Source organism: Chrysemys picta, chromosome 7, assembly GCF_011386835.1.
Source record: "Chrysemys picta bellii isolate R12L10 chromosome 7, ASM1138683v2, whole genome shotgun sequence".
In the NCBI taxonomy this organism is placed as follows: Eukaryota; Metazoa; Chordata; order Testudines; family Emydidae; genus Chrysemys; species Chrysemys picta.
In genome coordinates this window covers 2,210,108-2,230,295 of record NC_088797.1, presented here as the reverse complement: position 1 = coordinate 2,230,295, position 20,188 = coordinate 2,210,108, and the positions used below count along the sequence as shown (strand labels likewise).

Below are 20,188 nucleotides of genomic sequence, written 5' to 3'. Positions count from 1 at the left end.
ATATTTGGATCTCTTGATAGAACAAAGTCATTGGTTTTCCGTTGCTGTCACTGTTTGTGAAATGCATGTCCAGCTTCATTTACATTCCTGTCAACATCCCTCTCCCCTTGCTTAGAAACAAGGAGGCCGACCACAGAGATCGGGCAGGAAATGGAAAAACAGTGATGCATCTTTTTATGTTTAGGATTCTTTCAATGAGAATGGGCTCATACCATGGGGTGACAAGAGGGCTAAATAATCTCTGCAGTTACTTTAAGACTTCTTTTCTACCTAAAACCAAGCTATTCTAGACACTTAAGCCCACCATTTTCAAACGTGGGTGCTAAAACGTAAAATCCAGGTTTGGGCTCCCAGCTAACTGAAATCATTTTCTTCAAGTACCCATAGCTCTTATCGACGTCCATTGAAGTCACATGGGCATCGCAATCCTGGGATTTAAAAAACAGCCACTTTTATTTAGGGACGTAAATTAGGATGTGCACACTTGAAAGTTTTGCCAATTCTGCCCACAGCTTCCTGAGCAGAAGTCCCACCAACTTCATTATATTCCAAGCCCAGGGGCGGCTCCGGGCACCAAGCGCGTGCCTGGGACGGCAAGCCGCGGGAGGCAGTCAGTCAGGTTGCCTTCGGCGGCATGCCTGCGGGAGGTCCGTCGGTCCCGCGGATTCGGCGGCAATTTGGCGGCGGGGACACCGAAGGCGCGGCACTGGCGGACCTCCCGCAGGCATGCCGCCGAATCAGTGTGACTGCCGTGCTTGGGGTGGCAAAACACAGAGCCGCCCCTGTCCAAGCCTGATTGATTGCAAGGCTTGTCAGTGGCAGTGTTCATTCATAGCGAAGCTTCATTCCCTGAACTGACTGTCTCGGAGGCAAAGTTCTGCAGGACGAGACTTCAGAGCCGAGCTGGATGGGGCGAACTTGCAAGGCCAGTTCAATACCCATTGAAGTCAGTGAATATCCTCCACTATTTGAGCAAGCCTTGGATCAGACCCTCAGTGCCATTCTGCCTGTGAGGATTGGATTGAGGCCCCAAAGTCAATCTAGTCATGGATGTGTACAGTGTCATTTTACCTATTGTGCTATCTCGTCCTCCCTTCAGTGTGAAAATGCATAGGCAGGAAGGTTTATCCATTACATGCCAGTGGCCTTTGCTTCCTCCATGTTCCATTGAGGACATCCCTTTGCAACTGGCACGCCTAAGCTAGGACAAGTGCTAGGCCGCAGTGACTTCCACAGACATGTGAGCAGACACGATCCTTTGTGCCAGGCCACAACCAACTTTGCAGTGGCAGAAAACTGGGAGAGTCAAGGGTGCAGTAGGGAAGATGGATAGGAGCCGCCCTGCTCCTGGTCCTGCCAACTGCCTCAGGTTCATAAACCCACTTATTCCTTCAGAGCTGGAGCAATAAGATGGGGTGCAAGGCAGCCAGCCCACTGCAATACCCATTTTCAGCCCCCCTGTTCTAAGCCCTTTCTTTCCTTACCATGGCACAAGCATGAGATGGGTGAGGCAGGTGCCTGCAGACCAGGCAGCGCAGTGCATGCACAGGAAGTGGAGTGAGAAGTCCACACCTGCAGCATCTGCACACACCTGCAGTAGTGCAAAAAGCTCTTCCACACCATGTAGGAGTAGGTGTCCATGGTCTCCAAGCCTAGCACTATGGTCGTGGAAACCTCTAGCTTTGCCAACTAAGCAGCCATTCTAGGTTACTTGGTCTTGCACACACTACTCATGATCACAGGATCGTGCTTTGGAGCAGCAGAGCACTTCATGCCCCATTCTCCAGCCCTTGCAGCGCAATACCGTACTGTGCCAGCAGCCCCCGGGAAAGGAGCAGAACCCCTTGAGGAGGAGATGCGAGTCATAAGAGTAAGGCAGAGTCTGGCCCATAATACAGATCGTTGTTTTAAGTCATCGATAGGCAACGTGGGAGCTGCTGTTTCAAGCTGCTGAGAGTTTTAATGGCATTCAGTCACTTCCACAGGGTGCCTGTCTCATGACAGCCTATAGCGGAGCCACTTCTAGGCTTGTTTGATGGTGTTCTTGGATCAGCATCAAACTTGTCTAAATGCCAAAATTCAGCAGGGAAATCTAATGCTGAAAGCAACCCAAGAACACTGGCACCTAACAGACAAGCCACTCGCTATTAGAATTGTAGTTCTAATTAATTTTGGTACAAGTCTGCACTAGAAATAGCAGAAAATATGTCTGTCTTAAGAGAGGACATGGACAACATCACTTCTTGGCATAATTCAGGGGACTATGTGTGCACTTGCAAGAAGCTGAACTTAAATGAATCTACTGTGCCCTAAAATTGCCATTTAGCATAATTTTACATTACCCATGGTGTACCCTATAATCTACACGAGAAACCACTAGTGAGGGGAGGGAGGGTTTTATCACAGTATGTTGTGACGGGTTGGGTCACAGAAACCCCCTTGGGGCTGCCAACTGATGTGCTGAGACTACCTCTGAGCCAGCTTGGGACTTCAGTACCTTGCCTAGTTGTGCCAGGCACACTAGCCTGCTACAAACACAGCCCCAGATCTGAACTGAAAACAGCTTAAGAAGCGCTCCTGTCTCCAACATAACGGCAGGGGACTGGACTCGATGACCTCTCGAGGTCCCTTCCAGTCCTAGAGTCTATGAATCTATGAACACCCAGATACCCAGTTCCCAATGGGATCCAAACCCCAAATTAGGGTGATCAGACAGCAAGTGTGAAAAAAAAATCGGGACAGGGAATGGGGGGGGGGGGTAATAGGAGCCTATATAAGAAGAAGACCCAAAAATCGGGACTGTCCCTATAAAATCAGGATATCTGGTCACCCTACCCCAGATGAATTCATTTTACTCTGTATAAAGTTTATGCAGGGTAAACTCATAAATTGTTTGCTCTCTAGAACACTGATAGAGATATGCACAGCTGTTTGCCCCCCAGGTATTAATACTTGCTCTGGGTTGGTTAATTAATAAGTACAAAGCGATTTTATTAAATATAAAAAGTAGGATTTAAGAGGTTCCACGTAATAACAGACAGAACAAAGTAAATTACCAAACAAAATAAAACAAAGCATGCAAGTCTAAGCCTAATAAAGTAGAAAACTAAATGCAGGTAAATCTCACCCTCAGAGATGTTTCAATAAGCTTCTTTGACAGACTAGACTCCTTCCTAGTCTGGGTCCAGCAATCACTCACACCCCCGTAGTTACTGTCCTTTGTTCCAGTTTCTTTCAGGCATTTCTTTGGGGTGGAGAGGCTCTCTTGAGCCAGATGAAGACCAAATGGAAGGATTTCCAGGGGCTTATAAAGTCTCTCTCTTGTCCCACCTCACAGCCACAAGATGGGGTCTCTAGCCACTTGGTCACATGTCTCTGAATGAATCAGCTTTTTGCAGGTCGACGCCATTGTTTACATGTTAGTTTGAACAGTCCCAGGAAAGCTCAGATGTGGATTGGCGTCTCCAAAGTCTACTCCCAATTACTTGAATAACCCAACCCCTTCACACTATGTTGACCAAATCTGTCTTATGTGCTTCCTACAGCAAACACTTTAAATACAAGCATAGAGCCAATGCTCATAACTTCAGATAGAAAAATGATACATGCTTACAAATAGGATGAATATATTCAGTAGATCAGTGGTTCCCAAACTTGTTCCACTGCTTGTGCAGGGAAAGCCCCTGGCGGGCCGGGCCACTTTGTTTACCTGCCACATCCGCAGGTTCAGCCGATCGTGGCTCCCAGTGGCCGCGGTTCGCTGCTCCCGGCAAATGGGAGCTGCTGGAAGCGGCGCGGGCCGAGGGAACGTACTGGCCGCCGCTTCCAGCAGCTCCCATTGACCTGGAGCAGCGATCCACAGCCCCTGGGAGCCGCGATCGGCTGAACCTGCGGATGTGGCAGGTAAACAAAGTGGCCCGGCCCGCCAGGGGCTTTCCCTGCACAAGCGGCAGAACAAGTTTGGGAACCACTGCAGTAGATCAGAACCTTTGCAAATATATGTTACATGGCATATCTAGCATAAAACATATTACAGCTATGTCATAGTTACACTGAAGCATATTTCCATAAAGCATTATGGAGTGCAAATGTCACCTATGTGTACACAGTGTGTGCACTAAGACATGGTATAGCTGAGTGTTGCAATAGAGGATATTGGTATTGAAGAAGAAAAACACCCTTCAAGTATAGCTGCATTATGGCAGACATCACCAGGTGGTGCTGGTATGCATAGTTTCATTTTCTTGGCATGCAACCACTGGTCAGTTTTGAAGAAACACTATGTTAGTTTTGCAATGAAGTTTCTTTTTGAAGGAGCTGTTGGAAACAGCAGAAGAGTTTGTTCTCTGCTTTAATCTCTGTAACTAGAGTCAATTCTTGGGGCAGAGTAACACCGAGGAGCTAGTGTTTGGGCTGAAAGCCCTGTAAGAGGGAATTGGTGTGTGCTGTTTGTGAGCGCCTCTGTTCCAGGACTGGTGTGCACATGTAAACAGAACAAGTTACACTAAGAATATACTCAGACTCTGCATCACTTGTCTCCTCCAACAGGAAACCAACCTACAAAGCCCTGCAATAGGCTATCGCTCAGCAGGGGGGGCCACACCTGCACTAGTTCAATGGTAATTAAATGCGAAGGCTCCAATTCTGCCCCCATATGTTGAGTAGCACCTTATTCCTCAAGTAATTGTACTGAAGTCAATGGATCTCTCTCAATTGGAATCAGAGCCCTGGCCCCACTGCACAGCCAGGCTAGGAAAGAACATATACTACAGGATGTATACAGGAAGCTCAGTCAGAGAGGAGGAGACCTGGGTGCATCATGGGAGATGTAGTCCGCACAAGGAGCCCATCCATAGGAAAGAATGGGCCTGCCTCATGGGCATTACAGTTCAATGTGGCACCATACAGAGCTGCAATTTAATGTTGAATTGACTCAAAACTAAACATTTTGGTTCAGTTCAAAAATCTGAAATATTTTGATTTGGGTCCCATCAGCCAAAACAAAAAAATATTGTTGAGATTTTCCCCTCAACTGTATTTAAAAATTTCTGCAAAACAAAGTTCACAGGAAAATTTCAATTTGGCTGAAATCAAAACAAAAACAAAACAACCAAAAAAAAAAAAAAAAAAAAACTTTTCCATGGAAAATTCCCAGCCCAGCTCTACCAGGTCTCTGCAAGTGCAATGCCACTGCCCCAGGGTGATTGGCTCCAGTACCAGCTTGGCCGATTCAGAGGGAGGGACAGCACCTGGGGCTATTGAGGATAAAGGAGAATCAGAGCTGGGGGGGGGGGAGCCCCAGTGAGAGACTCCTGGTGTGTTAGAGCTGCCAGAGTGGGAGTCAGGGGCAGGAGAAAGCTGCCAGGGACCAGGGGCAGGTCCCAGAAAGAAGCAGAAGATGTTTCTTGGAGGAAGGCTGATGGAAAGGAGAGCAGCAAGAGGGGTTTGCTGACTTCCCTAAGCCAGAGAGCAGGGCCAGAGGGCTGAAGCAGGGAGCAGCTTCCCCGCTGATATCTCCATGCCGGACAGCCAGACCTAGCGAGAGGGCTGCGGGGAGCGAACGATACTCCCAAGTAAAGCTCTCCCAGCAGAGAAGCCATCGGGGTTCCAGCGAGGAAGAGCAGGGTTGCACTCCAGTTAGTGGGGCTAGAGCGACCGGCCTGGCAGAAGGACAGAAGAGGATTGATGAGGAGCCTAGCTGTGGCAGAAGACACAGGAGCCTGGCAAGGCAGAGAGGCTGCTGGTGGTTCCTGCTGGGAAGAATGGGGTTTTAAGGACTATATACACTGGGTGTGGGAAATGAACTACGTTCGGGATTCCTGTTGAGGACTATTTGAACTAGGTTTTCGTAATAAGCCACAGGATAAGCTTGGATGGAGTTACTGGGACTCTTTATGGTGAAACTGAGGCAGGCGTTCGAGCTCTGCCATGTTAAATGTTCAATTCCACACTGCTCTATTGAATCTCAAGATCCATGACAACATTCTTGTTAGAAGGACTAAGTTGGTCCAAGTTAGTTCATATATCGGACATAGGCGAGGAAGAGACCTCTGGGCCACAGAGTCCAGTCCCCAGCCGTCACAGGCAACCCCATCCCCTTCATAGATTTAATCAAGCAAATGCATTTTCTAGATTTCTTCCAGCTACATCCTCGCTGGTGATTAAACATCTTGTTCATACTGGGTGACTTGCACTAGGCTCTTAGCTACGTGATATACAAACCTAAGCCTCCTTTATTCTCAGGGGCTTATGTTACTCTATATTTGTATTACAGAGTACACAAGCCCCAGTCGAGATTGGGGTCCCATCATGCTAGGTACTAACACACCAGAAGAGACAGCCCCTGTTCTGAAGAGCTCACTATCTAAACAAGAGGTGGGCGGGGAAAACAGACACAGAGTGAAGGTGAAATGATGTGCCCAAGGCCACAGCAGATCAGCAGTAGAGCTACCTGACCCCAGGGCCAGCTCTAGGCACCAGCAAAACAAGGTGGTGCTTGGGGCAGCACATTTTTAGGGGCAGCATTCTGGCGCGGGCCATGCCACCCCTAAAAATGTGCCCCGGCCGCCCTAACTCACCTCCGCTGCTGCCGCTCGCGCGCCACTGCTCGCCCTCCCTCCCAGGCTCTCAAACCCGGGAGGGTGGGGGAGATCCCGAGCAGCCGCAGCGCGCGTAACAGCTGATTCGTGCGCCGCAGCCACTTGGGATCTCCCCCTCCCTCCCAGGTTTGAGAGCCTGGGAGAGAGGGCGAGCAGCGGCGCACGAATCAGCTGTTGCGCGCGCCGCGGCCGCTCGGGGTCTCCCCCTCCCTCCCGGGTTTCAGAGCCTGGGAGGGAGGGGGACCCCGGGTGGCCGCAGCGCACGCGCTGCTTCTCCCTCTCCCTCCCTCCTAGGCTTGAGAGCCTGGGGGGAGGAGGCAGGGCTGGGGATTTGGGGAAGGGGCCGGGAGTGGGGTAAGAAAAAAAACGGGGGGGGGGGGGGTCAAAATTGTTTTTGCTTGGGATGGCAAAAATCCTAGAGCCGGCCCTGCCTGACCCCTATTCAATAAATCATGGGACCTCTAGTGTAATATCATAATATAGGTTTGTGAAGTATAGTCCCTTGGGGAGTTTATGCTCCCAACTGCATTTCTTAATCAGAGTTCCTATTTGTCTCCTGTAAGTAGGACCCCAGGCACCCCTGTATTCACACGGTACTCTCTACTACAATAAAATTTGTACAAAATATCCTTGTGAGGTATCATATGAAAGCTAACCATGCTGGTTATTAATCTTTGTAAAATGCATGTGTTAATGTTATATGTGGAGTTATGCATTCCCCTTGTATAAAGTTACTAGAACAGGTTTAAGACAAAATAGCCTAACCTACAGAAAGGTGCTAAACTGGTCCGTCCTAGACAAAGAAATGTGGGTTTACCTCCGTTTACATATGGAGCAGTCAAAGCTATTGAGCTAAACCAGCAAGGGTTATCCTGATCCTGAACTCAAGAGGCAGAAAATTATCGTGGCTCCTGTACCACAGAGGCCATTGTACATCGCCTTTGTGGACCTAACCAAAGCATTCGACAGTCAGCAGAGCAGGTCTATTTGCAATACTAGAAGAGATAGGATGCGCACCAACCCTGTTAAGTCGTATACGTTCATTGCACAACAACATGAGAGCAACTGTCCAGTTTGACGGGTCCACTGCGGACAGCTTTGAGATGAAAAGCAAAGTGAGGCAAGGATGTGTTCTTGCCCCTACACTCTTTGGAATCTTCTTATCAGTACTCTTGAGCTGTGCGTTTAAGGACATGAAAGATGGAGTGCATCTCCACACAAGATCTCTTCAACCTGTCCTGACTTAAGTCAAAGACCAGAGTCAAAAAGGTGCTAATCAGGGAATTTCTATTTGCTGATGATGCTCCCCTCATAGCCCATAAATGAAGATCTATTACAAGAACTCATGGACCGCCTTTCAAGTGCCTGCCAGGCATTTGCTCTCCCCATCAGCATCAAGAAAACAGCTGTATTAGGACAGGAGGTTCCACAAGATCCTTCAATTACCTTTAACAAACCAGCTAGAAGTCAGCCAGAAGTTCAGCTGTTTAGGTTCTACAGTGACCACCAACCTCTCACTGGATGAAGAACTAAATGTTTGCCTTGGAAAGGCTGCTACACCTTTAGCAGACTAACTAAAAGAGCATGGAACTACTCAAAGCTGACCACCAAGACCAAAATGCTAGTGTACCAAACCTTCGTCCTCAGCACTCTCGTATGGTGGGGAAACATGGACAACTTATGCTCATCAGGAGAAAAGGTTAAACAGTTTCCACCTAGGTTGTTTACACCCCATACTCAACACCAAATGACAGGATAAAGTCACCAACGCAGAGGTTTTTCAAAGGGCAAATTTACCAAGTAAAGACTACTATGCTGGCTGGGCCACCTGAGTAGGTTGGAAGATGGACGTATACTCAAGGACATGCTATACGGGGAGCTATCCAAGAGAACAGCAGCACATCCCAAGCTTTGCTATAAAGACACATGCAAGTGAGATATGAAGGAATTTATCCTGACCAGTGGGAAATCTTGGCAAATGATCGTAACAAGTGGCACCATCATCTCCATCAGGGTATCAAAGTCCACGACAGGAGCTGGCTCCTACAGCTTGAAGAGAAAAGAGCCCATAGGAAGCAAGCAGCTCCCAACCAAGAGTCAGACATTTGCAATAACTGCCAAAGATCATGCAAATCTCAAATTGGACTATTCAGTCCCATGAGACATTGCAAACCATCTACAGCATAGGCTGCAATTCCCACCGTCTCTCACAGATGAAAGGATGCCAACATTATTGTACCACAGAGACACACAGGAGATTGAATCCTGACTTGTAAGACAAAGGCAATTCCTTTGGGGATATAAGGAACAGAGACTCCCTCTTTACCCTTCACTGAGGAGACAAAGAAGCCAAGTGATTTGTGCTCTGAGGGGTCCTGACCTGGATGGCCAATCAAAAGCTGGAAAGGAGACGGAGGATGAACAAAGACTGTCTTTTAGATGCACGTTTTCACTTTTATTTACTTGTAACCATTTCTACCTTTCTCTCTTATTTGGCATCACTTAATTCATGTTCTATTGTTAACACGCTCGTTTTGCTTTTATTATAAGTCATCGGTGCCATAGGCGCCGACTCCGTGGGTGCTCCAGGGCTGGAGCACCCACGGAAAAAAAATTGGGGGGTGCTCTGCACCCACCGGCAGCTTCCCATGGCACCCCCCCCCCCGCTCCAGCTCACCTCCGCCTCCTCCGCGAGTGCGCCGGCGCATCCTGCTTCTCCCCCCTCCCTCCCAGCACTTGCGCTGTGAAACAGGTGATTTGCGGGGCAGGGAAGGAGAGGGAACATGGCATGATGGAGGAAGAGGCGGGACTGGGGCCGGGACTTGGGGAAGGGTTCCAATAGGGGCAGGGATGGGGCAGAGTTAGGGCAGGGACTTTGGGGATGGGTTTGGAATGGGGGTGGGGCCAGGGGCGAGGATGGGGTGGAGTCAGGGCAGGGACAGGGGCGAGGGGGGGCGGGCACCCACCGATGCCAGAGAGAAAGTTGGCACCTTGAGTGCTGCCCAAGTTGAGTAGAATGTGGGCTTCCAGAATGCTGACAGCGTGGAGTGTTTTACTGTGGAGACAGCACCCTTAAAACCATCTCTGTGAGGGTCCAGAGAGAGAGACTGGTCCCTGCATTAGGACGAGTTTGGGGCAAATTCAGGGCTGGAAGAGTTTTAAGGTCAGCATGCAAGGCGTAACGAGATTGGGCAAAAACAGGGAGAGGCTTGTGAGCTCCTAGCAGACTGCGGGGATCAGAGCTCTGAACTAAAGTCATACAGCCACAAGACACCCAAGATAGACGGTGACTGAATCCCTCACTGGCCAAGGTGAACCTCAAAACATCACAATAAGCTGCAGCGGTAAATTGTCCAATATGGACTAGCAATTTTAATAATTTGCATGTGACCTCTGACATGGTAGATAGCAGCTCTTCCTACTGGAGAACTGGGAGCTTTGTAATGGTGCAATCTCATCCAGCAACTTGACACTAAAACCCTTCTTACAGTTATTGCAAGACACGCAACACTTCCCCTCTCCACGTGAATGGCTACATGAAGACAAGGGCCCAGCCTGCAGCACAGATCGCCAGGAACTTTTGATGCTGCTCTTTCACCAAATTATGTCTACAGGTCTGCTCCTTATCTGCTTATTTTCATTGCCAAGGTCTAATCTTCACCAAGCAATCAGATCACAGCTTTAGTTCAAGCAGTTTTATAATGCTGCATTCCATATCTTGTAAACCAGTGTGCTGTGTATAGCTGCATATTACTTTACATTACAAGTGCCCCAGCTGCAAGTCTCGCCATATATCTTACTCTAGCTCAATGTGATCCGATTTCTGACGAAGATGAGCTCTGGACTCTAGAGCAGCGGGTGGCTTACATGAGGTACATGGTCATGAAAAGCCAGTGGAAGACATTTGCAATTATAACCCACAAACCTCCTGGCGTTGGTGCTCTGTCCCATCTAGGGGCACCGAGACCACTTAGAGAGATTAATGATCTGCTCTACAGCCTTAGAGAACAGCCAGTTGGCTTTTAGCTCATGCATTTAACTCTCAAGATCCCAGGTTCGATCCCGCCCACTGACGACTGGGGTCTGTCGGCGTTACAAAAGCAGTGCCTAACAATGCTACAATTTTTGTACAAATGCCACCTTTCTTTACGAGACATCCAAGTATCTACCAAACATGCAAGGCTCAAGCAAATGAGGAATGTGGGTGAGTTGGCGGGGGGAGATGGTGAACACGGGTTTTGAGAAAGCATTGAGGGAACATCTACGCTGCAATGGAAAATTCACAGCACCAAGTCTCAGACTCATTGGGACTTGGGCTGTGGGGTTAAACATAGCAGTGTAGCCATCCCCACTCGGGCTGGAGGTGGGGCTCATATACTCAGTGACGGGGAGGGTCTCTGAGCCCAGGCTCCAGCCTGTGTGGGTAATGTCTACACTGCTATGTGTAGACCCGCAGCCTGAGCCCCTCAAACCCGAGTCAGTCAATTGTCTTAGGCTCTAAGACTCTGCACGGTGGGTTTTTCTTTGGAGTGTAGATGTGCCCAGAGAGGAGGGGAGTGGCTGAACAAACTGTCCCTTTAAGGATAGCTATTTGGGCCTGGCGGGGGGGCGGGGAGGAGACAGTCAGACCTGGCTGGAGAGGGGTCAGGTGAATGCCTGAGCACCTCATTCCTCTGAGGGCGGAAAGAGCTCAGCTGGCAGGAGCTACAGGAAGTGGGTTGGCTCATAGGGCCAGCCTTGGAGCAGAGGGACTCCCAGGCAGATGACCTGAAGGGGGAAATTGGGAGAAGAGCTGCTAGGAGCAGAGATGCTGTGGCATGTAAACACCAGGGGCAGGGAAAGTTAGCTGTTGGGTTTACATCAGACTGTGGGTTTTTTGGGGGGGGAGGGGAGGGGAGGGGGGCTGAAGATTGGCAGTGCAGCCATTAAAGTGTGCCCTGAAGAAAGGGCCTGAACAGTCCGTGGGTGTGGTATTAATCCTTCCTCAGCTGGGCAGACAGACCAGCTGCCTATAGCATGTAATAATTAGGAAATAATTCAAGTTCCTGGATACCAGACAGGTGAATTGTCCATCCAAAGATGTGTCGAGTGCTGTGAATTAGCACTCTCCTTTAAACTAATGTCCATTCTACAGTCTCTGGCACTAACAACATCGGTCACCCTCAAGCACAATGTCATACAGTAGCTGTCCAGTAATTTTGAAGCAAGTGCCTCACTCCCAAGTTTCCAGTGACTGATGTGGGACACAGTTGATTATTTTCCTGTGTTTTTTCACCCTTACAGAAAGGAATCAATATATGCAATCAGAGGAGTATGTGAACAAAGGAATAGGCAGGCACACTTTTGTAGAGCATTCAAAGGCCAACATCAGGCTGGCTTGCAATATTTTAGAGTAGCAGGGCATGCTGGGCTGTATGCCATATGAAACAATAGCATCTGCTTCCCCTCCCCTTAAAAATTCAAATTCAAATGAAAGCATAATCCTGACTGTTTCAACCTCGATCAAACTCAAATGTTCAGTACAGCATTAAATAGTCTGAAATAAGGACTCTTGGAGGACTGTGCATACGGCATGAAAGCATTCATTAAGTGCAAGTTACGGTTACTTTTGCTGTCAAGTCAACAATGCTCAATCAGTGGTTGCTGAAATTTTGAGCTGGCCTGTTTAAGTCTTACAAATCGCCTTTCAGCACAAATAAATTCTGTTTCCTGCTAATGATGACAAATTATATGTCACCATGGGATTAATTTCTTTTACGTTTGCACCCAAAAAAAAATAAAGGGGAGGGAGAAACTTCCCACAAATCTGACTGTGAAAAACGTGTCACATTTTCTGCTAGCAGCAGTGTTTCTGTTCTCATGATTTTGGTTCTGCTTAAAGTTTTATATAGATGGAGCTAAGTTTTCCACTAAGGAACATTTGGATTCAAACACCTCTCACCTCAGCTGAGAGAGCCAGAAGCTAACCCCAGATCTGGATGCATGTTCTGCTAGTGCTCCTATCCTCACATGGGTGCTCTGTCCTGCATACCAGTTGAGACCAATGAACTTGGGGGTGTACAAAATCTACATCAAATTCTAGGGCTTGGATCATCTGTAGTTAGGACAGCCACCTACTGTACCCAGAGCATGTTTCAGAGACCATAAATATGAGCTACCTCTGTTGCTATTAGATTTTAGTGAATATACTGCTTAACGTTAAGACAACTCTTCTTCTCTAGCCTTGGCAAATGCAAACGTAGCCATTCAAAGCACTACTATGAAGAGCATTCTCCTGACCTGTATCTTTGCACCCCTCCTCCATTATATCAAACAACTTGTCTTCACTTCCAAGGCCTTTCATGGCCTAGGCACACCCTGCCGTTGTTGCCAGCTTGCCCACCTATTACATTTCCAATGGTGTCTCTGGTTTTATACTCAGAGTGTAAGTTCTTTGTGGCTGGAACCATCTTTTTGTTCTGTGTTTGTACAGCTCCTAGCACAATGGGGTCCTGATTTATGAGCAGGGCTCCTAGGAATCACTGCAATATAATAATAAATCCAAATAAGAAGGTGCTATGCACAACATCATCTCCTTATTTTGTTGCACAGTGGGGTTGCACCAGGTTAATGACATCACTGCTAGAGGGAGGGAGGAAAGCATGGGGAAAAAAAATCTTCAATAGAACAAGAGACCCCTAATCTGGCCATGTATTAATAAATAAAACCAAGATGGCAAAGTAGTAATGAGAGCTCCCTGGGCCAAGCAAAGGATTAAATGTGCATATAGGTGTTGGAGTGTTGCAATTTTTGCCATTTCTAACAACATTTTATATTAGTGCTTTGACGCCAGCTGCATCATCATAGTATTGTGTGTGCTGTGCTGCATTACTTGCTCTAGAGAGACATGATTCAAAAGACTGAAAGCTGGGTTTCCATGGAGTCCTTAAAGACTTTAACAATGTATTAAAACATATACGAAAGCCTTTGTTTAATAGCTGCTCCAAGAAAACCCAAGTGTCCACCTCACCATTAGTCACTGGAATGGTCTGAGGAGTGCTACTCCCTCGCAGGAGGGGGACAGGACAAGAAACACAGGGGCATTCTGCAAGACGACGACTTGCTTAGGCTTTGACAAAGCAAACAGATTTCCACACTCAAAGGCCATGATGGCTCAGCTAGATCCAATTCCAACAAGACACTGACAGAGCCCTGTACCCGCCCAGAACCCTCAGGGGTCAGGAACACGAGCAGAAGGTTCTCTGTGGGATGCACTCTACATCGTGGCCACCGTGTGAGAGACCAGGAGGCTGTTTGTGTCTCCTTTTATGAGCTACTGACTTATGTAGTTTGATGTGATCTGGGGTAAATCCTGAAATGTGACTCACAGACAACAGCATAGGGAAAGAAGAATGCTTTGAAAGACTGGTATTGCACAGAGGCTTGCTGTTCAAAGTTATTTACTGAGCCCTCTCTGAGGAGAGTAAATATTCAGGAAGCCAATTATATATTGGATAAGGATAGTAATTATAAAAGAAGGACCTAGATGTGTTGATGTGGAAGCCAGTTAGGTGTTTGATTCTGCCATGAGAAGCCGAGTGATCGCTGCCTTAAGTTTCCCCACCCCCAATACAAGTTCCTAATATTACAGCAAAAGGCTGGAGGTTTTGTGTCTGTGAAACGGGTGAGAACTCCGAGAACTTCTTCTGAGAAATGTGTTTTTGAGGGAGTTGGGTGACTATTTTGTTCCTGGTGTGTCCAACTGACACAATTAAGGAATGTGATTTTACAGAATTATTTTTTGTATATTCAAAAGGGGTCGTGAGTTATCTGATCAGTTTACATCATGGGAGAGTAAGTGGGGTGTTTCTGAATGAAAAAGGAGACTTCTCTTTAGGCTAGGGATTATGGGCAATTCCTTCCTATAAAGAGGACTGAACTAGAGAGCTATGGGGTCCCAGTTTGGGAAGGCTCTGCTTGGGAAAGCTTGAATAGGCTTGGAGAGAACATAGCAGCAGAAGAGGACTGACTGTGAACCATAAGCTTTCGTGCATATGCTAGTGTATTTGATGGGGAGTTACTTAAACTGGCCTGTGGTAGATTTTGGTATTTTGTTTAATTTCCCTTTTTAATCTTTTCAAAGGAAAAGAAGCTTTTATATCCATATTCCCTGATTCCTCCTGGAGATAGCCTACTGCTTCACAACACATCCCTGATTCCTCAAGGAGATGTCAGAGCATCACACAACAGGGGTCTCCACCTTTCTTCAAAGCCAAATAACTCCTAGCATTTCAGTAGGCAAATGAAATAATCCACTCAGTTTTAGCTATAATAGTTTTGAATAAATTTATGGGGAAGAAGAGGTGGGAAAGAGATGTACAGCATGACTGATTATATTAGCATAGAACAGGCAGATAAAATGTTATCCAGAAAAAGCAGTTTAATAGCAACTCTGTAAATTAGACTTTGTGAAAACAGGGAGCAATCACTTTAAAAAAATGTAAATACATATTTCTAAAGGAAGTAGCATGTTTCAGAGGGTAAGACTTTCTCCTATCTCACTGCATATGGTAGATTCTGATTATTTTCCCCATAAAAAAGGGAAAAATTATTTGACTGTTAATCAAAATTCCCTTTAGCTTCAGAGAAAGCGCATTGAGATATGAACCAGGGATGCATTAGTTCAAATCTCATTGTGACCTCATGTGAGCGCCCCAATGGGCCAGGTTTGTCTGCATTTGTACTCTCAATTTTGCTCTGCTGTGGTAACCCCTGTTGATAGTTAAACTTCTAAAACAGGTTTTCAGCGCCTCAGCCCTCTGGCTGATTCATACGCTGCCTATAGGTGTACAAACAAAACAGTCCCTTTCCAGGGTGCAAGTCCAACAGAGCCTCTCACGGTGCCCTCTGTAACATCTTGATCCATAGCCCTGTCTCCAGGCTCGGTTCTCAGTAAGTCTAACAGGGCCTATCACAGCACCCTGACTAGCCTTGGCCCCGCCTGGGCTAGCTTCCAATGCTACCTGCTCTGCTAGGGAGCAGTGCCCCTAGGCCCCTCCCTGGGGGGCTCTTTGCTCTGAACCTTCCTGACCCCAGCTGAGGCATTAGTTCAGTTCCATCCCCTTCAGGGGTTAACACAGTTCAATTAAATGCTGACCCTGTTTGGGGTCTTCTGTCCCCTTTTCTGGGCTTGGTTAAGCTCCTTCTCTGGGCTTAGGTCCCTCTGCCTGTGGCAGGGCAGGGGGAACCCAGGCCTGCCCACTACTCCGGGTACAAACACAGGGACCCTAAAATTAGCAGCTGCTGACTGCTTCCCTTTAACTACTTGCTACTGCATTTCCCTGCGCCACTTCCCTTCTTAGCCCCATCACATTCAGCTTCACCCTTACCTCAGGGCTGAAGTCTTGCTTGAGTCCAAGTCATCAGCCTGGAACACCTTCCTTACCCCTCTGGCTCTACCCAGCAACTGATCTGCTCTGTGCTGTCCAGCAGCTCCCTTTATATGAGCCTGCTGGGCTCTGATTGGCTGCTTCTCTGCAGCCTCACTAGGCAGCCTGGAGGACCCAGCTCTACTGCTCTTTCTTGGGGCATGGTGTAATAGGACCACGAGGCCTCCAGCAGGGGGCTTCAAAGGGCCTGATATACCAATCACACTCACCTATTCCTCTCATTGATCAAGAGGAATAGTGTGGCTTTAAAAGTTGTAGGATGTGAAGCTCAATCTCTACCCAGTTTAGTGAGATCACACAAGACAAGAGGTCAAATTCCATGCAGGCGTAAGATGCCTATAAAGTGGTGCCCTCTATATTACACCTGTGTACACCAGCAGAGAATTTGACCTATACAGTCCATGTTATAAACCTTGCAATTTGCTCTTTGTAATCAGAGCCTTGCACCTACAAAGAGGCACATTGACTTCAGTAGGTCTGAGGTTAGCAAACGGAGCAACCCAGACAAGACATCTTTTTATAAGTGAAAAAGGCCACTTAAATCTGCCTTGTGAACTTATATGAACTTGGTCACATTATGAAAGTTGGAACCATGTTTATTTATGAAAAATTTGTTATTGGATACCCCTTGGAGCCTGAGAAAGAGGTGAATACATAGTCTATGTCCACAGGGCATAGATTCTTGACGTGTCATGACATTACAAATGAAGGCCATAAACAGACAAGAATGGGGAATGGAGAGGAAGGAAAAGGGTGCTGTCGGGAAGATCAGACGGCTACTCAGTAAGGCACATGCAAGTTGTGATGATTCTATTCTGGTTTTATTTTTAATTCCTTCCTTCCTTTTGTCACTTCTTGTGGGCTTGGAGGCAGAATTTGAGGGATGGGAATGCAGTGAGGGAGGTGCTTTGGTAAATAGGTTCAGAGATTATGTTCCAAATATAAAGAACAGACTAGAAAAGGGGGACAGAGATGCCGAGAAAAGTAGCTAGATGGGATGTTAAGACTAGTGATTGCCATCGGCAGAGCAGAAAGAGTGGGAAGATCATAGAAATGTAGGACTGGAAGGGGCCTTGGGAAATCAACAAGTCTAGCCCCTGCACTGAGGTAGGACCAAGTAAACCTAAACCATTCCTGACAGGTGTTTATTCAACCTGTTCTTAACATCCAATGATGGGGATTCCACAACCATCCTTAGAAGCCTATTCCAGAGTTTAACTATACTTACAGTTAGAAAGTTTTTCCTAATATCTAGCCTAAATGTACATTGAGCCCATTTCTTTTTGTCCTACACGGACAGGGAGAACAATTGATTGCTGTCCTTTTTAATAACAATCCTTAACCTATTTGAAGACTTATCAGGTGCTCCCTCAGTCTTCTTTTCGCCAAGACTAAAAATGCTCAGTTTGGTTTTTTTTTAAACCTTTCCTCATAAGTCATGTTTTCTAAAACATTTATCATTTGTTGCTCTCCTCTGGATTCTCTCCAGTTTATCCACATCCTTCCTGAAGTGTGGTGCCCAGAATTAGACACAGTCTTCCAGCCGAGGCCTCAAGTCACCAGTGCCGAGTACAGTGGAACACTTACCTTCTGTGTCTTACACATGACACTCCTGTTAATACACTGCAGGATATTAGCCTTTTTCACAACTGCATTATATGGCTGACTCATACTCAGCATGTGATCCTCTATTACCCTCAGATCCTTTTCAGCAGTTCTACCACCTAGTCATTTATTCCCCATTTTGTAGTTGGGCATTTGATTTTTCCTTCCTAAGTATAGTACTTTGCACTTGTCTTTATTGAATTTCATCTTGTTTTAATTCAGACCAATTCTCCAATTTGTCACAGTCATTTTGAATTTTAATCCTATCCTCCAAGTGCTTGCAACCCATTCCTGCTCAGTTTTATCTGCACATTTTACAAGCACACTCTCAACTCCATTATCCAAGTCATTAATGAAAATATTGACTAGTACCAGACACAGGACTGACCACTGATGGGCTCCACTAGATATCCCAGTTTGACAGTGAACCACTGAAAACTACTCTGAGTTCAGTTTTGCACCTTCAACCAGTTTCGCACCTATCTTATAAGAATTTCATGTAGACCACATCTCCCTAGTTTGCTTAGGAGAATGAAATGTGGGACTTTGTCAAAAGCCTTATGAAGAGCAAGATATATCACATTTACCACTTCCCCCATACACTTGGCCAGTAACCCTGTCAAAGAAGGAAATTAGGTTGTTTTGGCATGATTTGTTCTTGGCAAATCCATATTAGCTATTCCTCAAAACAATATTATCCTTTAGTAGCTAACAAATTGATTGCAGTATCTTTCCAGGGACCAAAATTAGGCTGACTGATCTATAATGACCCAAGTCCTTCTTGCTCCTCTTTTTAAAGATAGGTACTTTTTTATTTTCAGCTCATTAAAGAGCTCCTGGTGGAGCCATATTGACCTCTTGCTATTCTGCCTATCTTTCCTTCACATTGGGATAGTTTGCAGTTGTTCCTTTCATATCATTTCTTTGAGAAACTACCAGCTCTCCTGAATTTTTTTTCCTTAGATTTTCTTCCCTGCCATCTCTCTGAGTTTCTTAAATGTGCTTTCTTGAAGTCCATTGTCCTTACTCTGCTTCTCACTCTTTCCTTTCCTCCGAATCATGAAATCTATCATTTCATGATCACTTTTGCACAAATTGCCTTCCACCTTCAGATTCACTAACAATTTCTCCATGTTGGTCAGAATCAAGTCTAAAATGCCTTTTCCTTTGTTACTTCATCCACTTTTTGAAATGAAGAGTTGTCCACAATACATTCCAAGAACTTATTGGACATTTTGTGTTTTCCCATATTACTTTTCCAATAGATATCTGGGTAGTTAGTGTCCCCCATTACTACCAGGCCTTGCAGTCTGGATATTTCTGTTACTTATAATAGAATCATAGAAGATTAGGGTTGGAAGAGACCTCAGGAGGTCATCTAGTCTGACCTCCTGCTCAAAGCAGGACCAATCCCCAACTAAATCATCCCAGCCAAAGCTTTGTCAAGCCGGGCCTCAAAAACCTTTATGGATGAAGATTCCACCATCTCCCTAGGTAACCCATTCCAGTACTTCACCACCCTCCTAGTGAAATAGTTTTTCCTAATATCCAGACTAGACCATTGCTCCATGTTCTGTCATCTGCCACCCCTGAGAACAGCCTAGCTCCATCTTCAGGTAGTTGAAGGCTGCTATCAAATCCCCCCTCATTCTTCTCTTCTGCAGACTAAATAAGTCCAGTTCCCTCAGTCTCTCCTCATAAGTCATGTGCCCCAGCCCCCTAATCATTTTCGTTGCCCTCCACTGGACTCTCTAATTTGTCCACATTCAGTAGTGGGGGGGCCCAAAACTGGATGCAATACTCCAGATGTGGCCTCACCAGTGCTGAATAGAGGGAAATAATCACTTCCCTTGATCTGCTGGCAATGCTCCTACTAATGCAGCCCAATATGCCATTAGTCTTCTTGGCAACAAGGGCACACTGTTGAATCATATCCAGCTTCTCGTCCACTGTAATCTCCAGGTCCTTTTCTGCAGAACTGCCGCTTAGCCAGTCAGTCCCCAGCCTGTAGCAGTGCATGGGATTCTTCTGTCGTAAGTGCAGGACTCTGCACTTGTCCTTGTCGAACCTCATCAGATTTGTTCTAGAAATGCATCATCCACCTCCTCTTCCTGATTTGAAGGTCTATATTAGATCGCTACCATGACATCACCCCTCTTTTGACCCCTTTTACGTCTTTACTCTGAGACTTGCCAACTGGTCTGCCTCTCATCTCATTCTGGACTTCAGAAAAAAATATACATATGAATAGTAATATGGAATATGACAGGAGATTAGGCCTCAAATACAGACAGGGCCTGCACAGTGTAGGGCCAGGAAGACAACACAGGAAGCTTGAATCGGATACACAAATGTACCTAAATGATATACAACTTTGCGGAGAGTTACTTGGGCTGAAATTCATTCCTTCTTGCACAACACTTTGTGCCAAGCACTAAAGGGAGACAGGGGGAGAGAATCCACTCCAAACCCCTGAGGCACCACTCTGAGTTGAACTGATACCCTTATTCCAGCTCATGAGCTTAAATAATGTGTGCAGTTCCCCAGGATCCTGTA

General features: G+C 46.5%; 1 long non-coding RNA gene across 1 annotated transcript in view; it reads right to left on the bottom strand.

Annotated features, from left to right (window-relative positions):
* The window catches only part of LOC122173675 (uncharacterized), a 196,246-nt gene extending 179,698 nt beyond the window's left edge, over nucleotides 1-16,548 (bottom strand). The window contains exon 1 of the long non-coding RNA XR_010588984.1: nucleotides 15,968-16,548. This is a non-coding gene — a long non-coding RNA (uncharacterized LOC122173675). The remainder of the gene's footprint in view (nucleotides 1-15,967) is intronic.
* Nucleotides 16,549-20,188: the final 3,640 nt, after the last annotated feature.